The sequence below is a fragment of the Cannabis sativa genome, chromosome 7, assembly GCF_029168945.1.
Source record: "Cannabis sativa cultivar Pink pepper isolate KNU-18-1 chromosome 7, ASM2916894v1, whole genome shotgun sequence".
Classification (NCBI taxonomy): Eukaryota; Viridiplantae; Streptophyta; class Magnoliopsida; order Rosales; family Cannabaceae; genus Cannabis; species Cannabis sativa.
The window spans coordinates 61,955,782-61,964,187 of NC_083607.1; positions in this window are offsets into that span (position 1 = coordinate 61,955,782).

The following is an 8,406-nucleotide window of genomic DNA, read 5'->3' on the forward strand; positions in this document are numbered from 1 at the left end:
TTAGGGGGTATTGCCATGTTTTTTTTATCGATAGGGAAACTTTTAGTTTCTAGTTTAAGTCCCCGGGAAGTGATTTAGCGTGTCACTTATAGTGTTGTGATTTTTATGGTTTAGGAGCCTGTAATCCGCCGCTCAGCTAAAGTTCCAGTCAGGTTGACCGGCACACCTGAATTCGGAATCCAGGTAAGATTAGTATAATAGTATGCATATATAGATTACATGTTTAGCGTGCATGTAGGAAGCCTATTAGATTACATTAGTTGTATGTTGGCTTCGAACCATCCAACCCTGTCACGTCGGTACAGGCTGGAGTATGACCAGCAGCCGGAGTATGACCGGTTTGACCGATCAGGCTGACATTTGGTTGGTGGTTCCGTGCTATTGACCTATCCTGTCGGTACAGGCTGGAGTATGACCAGCAGCCGGAGTATGACCGGTTCGACCGATCAGGAGGATACTTGTCAATAGTACCGTCCCTGTGAACGTTCAAAACTCAGTACCATGTTGGACATGGCAGTAGTGGCTCAGTACCGTGTTGGACACGGCAGTAGCGGGACTCAGTATCGTGTTGGACACGGCAGTTAGGGTTATGATCAGGGGTATCGGCGTCTGATCATAACCGGGATTATGTATGAGTATTATTATGCTTTTCTTACTGAGTCTGTCGACTCACAGTTTTACGTTTATGTGTAGGTAAAGGCAAGGCTAACGCTGATGGGCCGTGAGCGAGCTTGTGAAGATTGTACATGTCGGGGCGGTTAGGCCTGGAGCGTACGATCATCGGGACAGCGAGGCTGATTTTTGTAACTGGTCGTTAGACGACCTCTATTTTGTGTATCAGTTAAACAGTTAAATCTTTTGTAAATAATTTTATAATCGGGATCCCGAGTCTTTTGTAATATTGTTTTATAAGTTTAATTAAAAAGCAAAATTTTAATTAATCACGTTTTTCCATAAACCTCGTTGATTAGCAACGAGCTGCACAGCATGTTTAAAAATCACGTAATACGCCTATGTTAGTTAGGGTGTTACAGTAACTAACAGAAATTACAACAGTATTGATTGGTTAATATCCCCCCTCAAACGAAAAGGGGCAGCAGCCATTTTTAGTTTGCCTTTGAGATACATGAACCGATCAGTGGACAAAGCTTTGGTGAGTGAATCAGCCACCTGATCTACAGCAGGAACATATCTGACCGAAAGTTCTTTTGCAAGTATTTGATCTCTAACGAAGTGAAGATCAATTTCGATATGTTTAGATCGAGCATGGAAGATTGGATTGGCTGCAAGGGCAGCAGCCCCTTGATTATCAACCCAAATAACCGGAGGAGAGGCAAGAGATATGTGTAATTCGGACAGCAAGTTAACAAGCCATTTGATTTCAGCAGCTGTGTTAGCTAAGCTTCGAAACTCACTTTCAGTGCTGGATCTTGCAACTACGTTTTGCTTCTTTGCTGACCAAGAGACAAGGTTATCACCAAGAAAAACAACATAACCACCTGTTGATTTTCTGTCATCAATCGCACTGGCCCAATCCGCATCAGAATAAGCAGAAATGTCCATACATGCAGCTGGTCGAAGTAATAAGCCTTCAGTTATTGTCCTTTTGAGATATCGAAGTAGTCATTTGCATGCCTCCCAATAATTAACAGTAGGTGCATGAATAAATTAACTAAGCTTGTTGATGATGAATGCGACATCAGGCCGAGTTAAAGTAAGATACTGCAGTGCACCAAGAGTACTTCGATAAAGACTTGGATCTTGGAAAGGATCACCATCGGTTAGGGACAATTTTTGATGGGAACTTGCTAGATTTGGACAACTTTTGACACCATCAAGTTGTAGTCGAGTAAGTAAATCAGTGATATACTTACTTTGGGAGAGGTACATACCACTTGCATCTCTGAAAATTTCAATTCCCAAAAAGTAATGTATCGAACCCAAGTCTTTTAAAGCAAATGAATTATTGAGATCAGTCACCAATTTTGAAATGAGGGCAGAATTAGGTCCAGTGACTAGTATGTCATCAACATACACTAGTAAGATGATCAAGTTAGAGCCCGTGCCATAGACAAAAAGGGAAGTGTCAGATCTAGAAGCTTGAAATCCCCACTGTAGTAGATTGTTCCTCAACTTTTCATTCCAAGCTCTAGGAGCTTGCTTTAAGCCATAGATAGCTTTATGGAGATGACACACATGATTTGGTCTTGTGGGATCCTCAAAACCCTTTGGCTGTCTCATGTAGACCGTCTCATGTAAATCACCATTCAAGAATGCATTACTAACATTCAATTGGTTGACAGGCCAATTTGAAGTGACAGCTAGAGATAGAAATGTCCTAACCGTGACTGGTTTGACCAGAGGACTAAAAGTTTCTTCATAATCAATCCCAGGTGTTTGGAGATACCCTTTGGCTACTAATCGGGACTTGTAGTTGTTTAAAGACCCATCTGCATTAAGCTTAATTCGATATACCCACTTGTTGTCAATAACATGCATATCCGAATGATATGGAACAAGAGTCCATGTATTAAACCTGATCAATGCTGTATTTTCTCGCTGCATAGACTTGAACCAGTTTGGATCTTTGATTGCTTGCTGAACCGACCTTGGTTCAGTTGGAAAGAGAGATTCTTTGAGTGGATGTCTACTAGCCAAGTATGCCTTCGGTTTGTAAATCCCACTTTGAGACCTTGTTTTCATATGATGGACTCGAGAGATAATGCTAGAAGTAGGAGGTTGAGGCTGTTGCATACCAGAATTGTCATCTGCATTTGTAGTTACTGAAGTCGGATCAGTGGTGACATCTGTTGCAGACAGAGATGCAACAGCAGGTTGCTGCAAATTGGAGGCAGTGGGCAGGGATATACTGGAGCTGTTGTTATGTGTTTGAGGTGAAGAAATATCTGTGATAGGTGGATCTGGTATGGAAATTTGATGGTTATTTTCTGGTATGGATGCCTGAGGAGCAGGTATATGTGGCTGAGGCCTAGAGGGTTGAGTCACAGGTACTCGGGTAGAGATTTGTGGTTGGTGTTGGTTGTATATTGTGGGATTGGTTGAGAAAGTAGGACAACCAAAAATAGAATTAGCACCAGCAGTATTATTAGAAAAAAAAAGAATGAGGAAATGAAGCCGAGGGAGAGTGTTGTACCTGATTTATGAAGGCTGGAAAATAGCTCTCATTAAAGACTACATTTCTGGCGATGTATATCCTTCCATTTGAATTTTCACAAAGATATCCTTTGTGATGAGAGGAATAACCAAGAAATATGCATTGATCCGATCTATAGTCAAGTTTGTGATTGTTGTATGGCCTCAAGTGTGGGAAACAGGCACAACCAAAAGGCTTAAGTATTTTGTAATCAGGTAGACTTCCAAAGAGACATTCATAGGGACTTTTAAAACCAATAACAGCTCTTGGAAGTCGATTGATTATAAACACTGCAGTCTGAAAAGCATACAACCAATATGATAAAGATAATCCAGATTGAGCAAGAAGCACCAAACCAGTCTCAGTTATGTGCCTATGCTTCCTTTCAGCTCTTCCATTTTGTTCATGATCATGTGGACAAGGATGCTGAAAATGAATCCCTTGGGCACTTAAAAATTTAGCAAAAGATCTATACTCCCCACCCCAATCAGATTGGACACATTTAATTGGCAAATTAAATTGTTTTTCTGCCATATTTTTAAATTTAAGAAAGACATCAAGGGCTTGAGACTTAAGTGTCAAAGGATAGATCCATGTATACCTAGTATGGTCATCTATAAAATGAATGTAGTATTGAAAACCCTCTTTAGAAGAAACATGGGAAGGACCCCATAAATCATTATGTATTAATTCGAGAGGTTGGGAAGCATGACTAGTAGACAATGAATAAGGTTGTTTATGACTCTTTCCTTTTTGGCAAGCAACACAAAAGTGTAGATCTTTTAAGGTGCCAGAATGAGGAATTGATTGTAAAATTCTGCTTAAAATTGCAGCAGATGGATGGCCTAATTTTTGGTGCCAAACATTCACATCTTGCTGTAATGTAGTAGACAAAGCAGTAGAAAAACAATTTGAGGGAGAAGGAAATTCATTGTCTTTATTATCATTGAGCATAGTACAAGGAGCTACTGTAGGACCAGTAGAATTATTACATTCAGTAGTAATACTAGGAATACTAGGACTATATTGAAATCGAGACACAGTAGCCAAATTGCATTGTAATGCAGTAGCTGAATGATTGGTATCACCAAGCACGTAGAGGCCATCTTTAACTGGTTCCTTGAGAAGAACAGCTCCTGTGAGTTTGTCCTTTACAAAACAACAATTTTTGTGAAATTCAAGATAGACATTATTGTCATGAGTTAGTTTAGAGACACTAACTAAATTCTTTTTCATGGTAGGCACATTAAGAACAGAATTTAATTGTAAAGGATATGGACTATTGGGAGACAAAAGAGTAGACCCTATGTGAGTGATGAATAATTGCTTACCATCACCAACGGCCAAGGATTCGGTGCCAGTGTAGGGAGAGGGAGATTCAAGATTTTTAGATCCATTGGTCACATGAACATTAGCTCGTGTATCAATAAACCAGAGATTATCATCACCAAAGTCAGGTAAAACAGAGGAGTTGTATACCTGATAGTCACTTTCCATTTCCAATTCTGTGAGATAAGCACGAGGTGGAGCAGCATTCGGCTTTGGTGGGACAAAATTTTTATCAAACCTGTAGTGGCACACAGCAGCAGTGTGACCACTTTTGAGGCATAGGTGACACACCAAACAATTTGGAAAAGAGAAGGATCCACGATAACCGCCTCTGCCAACAGTTCTTGAAGATGTGTCATTGACATTTCCTCGAGCATGTGGAGGGATGTATTTGCCTGGGTTGAATCTATTATTTCCAACAGCAAGATTGGCTTGAAGCTTCATGAAAATATCAGACACGGAGCTATGGTGTTCAAGCCGACTCTCATGAGACATGAGAAGAGCTTGAACCTCATCAAGAGACAAAGAATCACTTCTTGATGTGATTCCAGAAACTAGGGGATCAAATTCAGCACCGAGACCATTCACGATCTGAAGAACAATGTCTTGATCACTAATGTTAGACCCAGCAATAGTCAAGGAATCAGCAAGCATCTGAACTTTATCCACATAATCAGAGATTGAGAGATTGCCTTTGTTCACATTAGAAAACTGACCTTTTAATTGAAGCAATCGAGCACGAGATTGACTAGCAAATCTCTGCTCCAAGGCACGCCAAACAGCAAAGGAATTGTGATGATTAGCCACAGAAGCAAGAACTCCTTCAGTCATGGAGGACCGAAGCCAAGAGAGAAGAAGTTGATCCCGTTTCTTCCATTGCTGATATGAGGGGTTGAGAGTGCCATCGATCAAGATTTGAGGAGGAGAAGCATCACTGAAAAGAATGTCATCAAGATCGTGCCCAATGACTGTAGGAACTACTTGAGACTTCCAAGAAAGGAAGTTTGTGCGATCCAATTTGATGGTAAGAGATGTGGATAAAGAACTGGAAAAAGGATTCCAAACAGAGGATCTTGAATTGGAATATGGTGCAGGAACGACTGATGGAGAGGCAGTGACAGAGGAAGGAGTAGGATCGGGAGATGGAATCGTTGACTCCATTGGAGACTTCTGATACCATGTAGAAGCTTAAATAGCTAACATTAATGGTAAAGACCAAACAGAGGTAAAGACCATTTACAGTAAAACTGTAGAGAAGAGAAAACAGAGGAATGATAGCAAGAAAGCTTAACTCACAACTGTGAGTTAGAACCTTTATTTATAAGCAAAAGAAGGTACAAAGCAAGGACAAGAATCAGTTAAAATAACTGACTGTAACTAACAGAAATTACAACAGTATTGATTGGTTAATAATGGGTAATACCCATTAAGAGTGCACCTATATATATATATTTATATGTATAAAACATTACCCATTGATGATGAGTACTAAATAAATTTAACTATAAATATTAATTTTAAAAATATTAAACCATTAGATTTTGGTTCGATAAAGTATTAAAAGAGAAGTTTGAATTTCTATGCTTAATTTAGCTACTTAATTAAAGAAAATATATATAAAAAAAAATCTCTTTAACACTATATCAAAAATATGTTTATATGAAAAATATTTAAGTCAAACTCAACTTTTTTTATTATTTTTTTACGGATTTTTTTTATTATTTTTTTTCAACTGATGGAATAACTCCAGCCATTTGAAATTCTATGCTTAATTTAGCTACTTAATTAAAAAAAATATATAAAAAAAATCTCTTTAAATCTTATATCAAAAATATGTTTATATGAAAAATATTTAAGTCAAACTCAACTTTTTTTTTATTATTTTTTTACCAATTTTTTTTTATTATTTTTTTTCAACTAATAGAATAACTCCAACCCATATAATGTAAAATTGAGAAAATTTTCTAATTAAATAGAAAAATCAATCATAAAAACTCAAATTTTTTTAATATTACCCATTCATGGGTAATACCCATTAAGAGTGAACCCTTATACATATATATAAATATATGACCAAATTATATTAATTTTTACCTAACTTGGATGATAAAAGATGACAAAATTTAATGGGAAAAAAACAGAAAAATACAATAAAGGAAAAAAAATTACAAAAATACTATGGGCCGGCCCATTAAACATTTATACAGTCCACATACAAATATTTACAAAAATACCACATGCACTAAGCCTTCAGCTGTACAAAGCGAACGTTGAAGATGAATATACCTAGATCGTTTCAAAACCACAAAACAACTAAAATAAAACCAAAACGAGGAAATTACAACCATTAATTCTGGCGAAATAAATTGGAAAAGAAGACCTGCAATGATCTAAACAGAAAATGACGAAAAAAAATCAGAAAAACGGCAAAGAAACTGAAATTACACATTTGTTTTCTGTTTTATTCGATCAAAACAACTCCCCCTAATATCGAAATCCAGATTCATGAAATGTAGATCTGTAACAAACAGATCTAGAGCTCCCACCAAATTCAAAACAATGTATGATGTGAAAATTTTTTAAAAAAACCTCATGAATAATACATCTACGTTATATACAGTTGCATTTTGATTGATTACTGGTTTCCAATATAAATATATTTTTTTAAAAACACAATAAGAAGAGTAAAATCGAATTAAGGTACAACCAGTTACGTATAAGTCTGTTTAATTTTTTTTTTTTTGGTTGCCTTATAGTTGCATTATCGTTTTATGATAGTTTATATATTATGCAAGTAGCAAAACCATAATAAAACTACAAAATAACTGTAAATAAACTAAAATACAGAAAAAACTCTTTGAACATCAACATCCATGATAAATCAAATTGTTACTCATTTTTGATATAAAAATGGACAGGAAACAACTAGACAAAAACATATTAAAAAAAAACACATACAGAAGGTGTTTACACTATTAAAAAACTATGAAAAAACTAATACAAACTGAGAATAGATCAAATGAAGAAACTAAAATAAAAAACAATAAAACATCTGGAAAAACAAAAACAGAAAAAAAGACAACAAAAAGACAACAAAATGAAACAGAAATTAAGACTAAACAAACAAAAATGAAAAACTCATAAAAAGAACAAATAAATTAAATTAAAAAAAAATAGAAGCCCTAAAAAACCAAACAAAACCAAACGAAATGCTAAATTGAAAAACCTGGAATAGTACAAGCGAAAAATAGAAGACACACAAATGGCAAAAACAAACAAATTTTAAATAGGGGCGAAACCAAAAAGAAACTAAAATCAAACCTTATACCGAAGACCAACTCCATCTTGATTATTTTTTTAGCATCATCTTGAGGAATTTTTTCATGGGCAGCCACCTTTGATTTCTTCTTTGGAGGAGCTCGCCCATGTTTCGACAATGGAGGAGCGAAATCAGAGTCATCCTCCTCAACAACAGCTCGTTTACCCTTGTTCCTATTAGCTAAAGATTCCAACTCCATTTTAGAATTTTTTGTTTGAATAGGAAAAGGAGTTGATGAAGAACAAGTTACAGCCATATCTATATATGGATTAAGAGAAAAATTAGAAGATGAAAAATGATTATGAAATTCAGTTAATGGGAGTTGAAAAAAAAATTGAAGAACAAAAAAAAGAGAAAAAATAGAGTTGGGATTGTGGAGAAGAAAATATTCAGCTATGGAGGTTACTATTTAAAAAAAAAATTGAAAAGAAATGGAAAAAAAAAAAGAAAAAAAAGGGAGAAATGATGGATGGTTGATTGATAGGGGTCATAGGTCAGCACGTAAACTGATGCTTTGAATGAGTGTGCATGTGGTAAAATAGTAATAAAATAAAGAAGAAGATTAAAAAAGTTGATATAGTCGTGTAGTGGTATTGGTGTAATA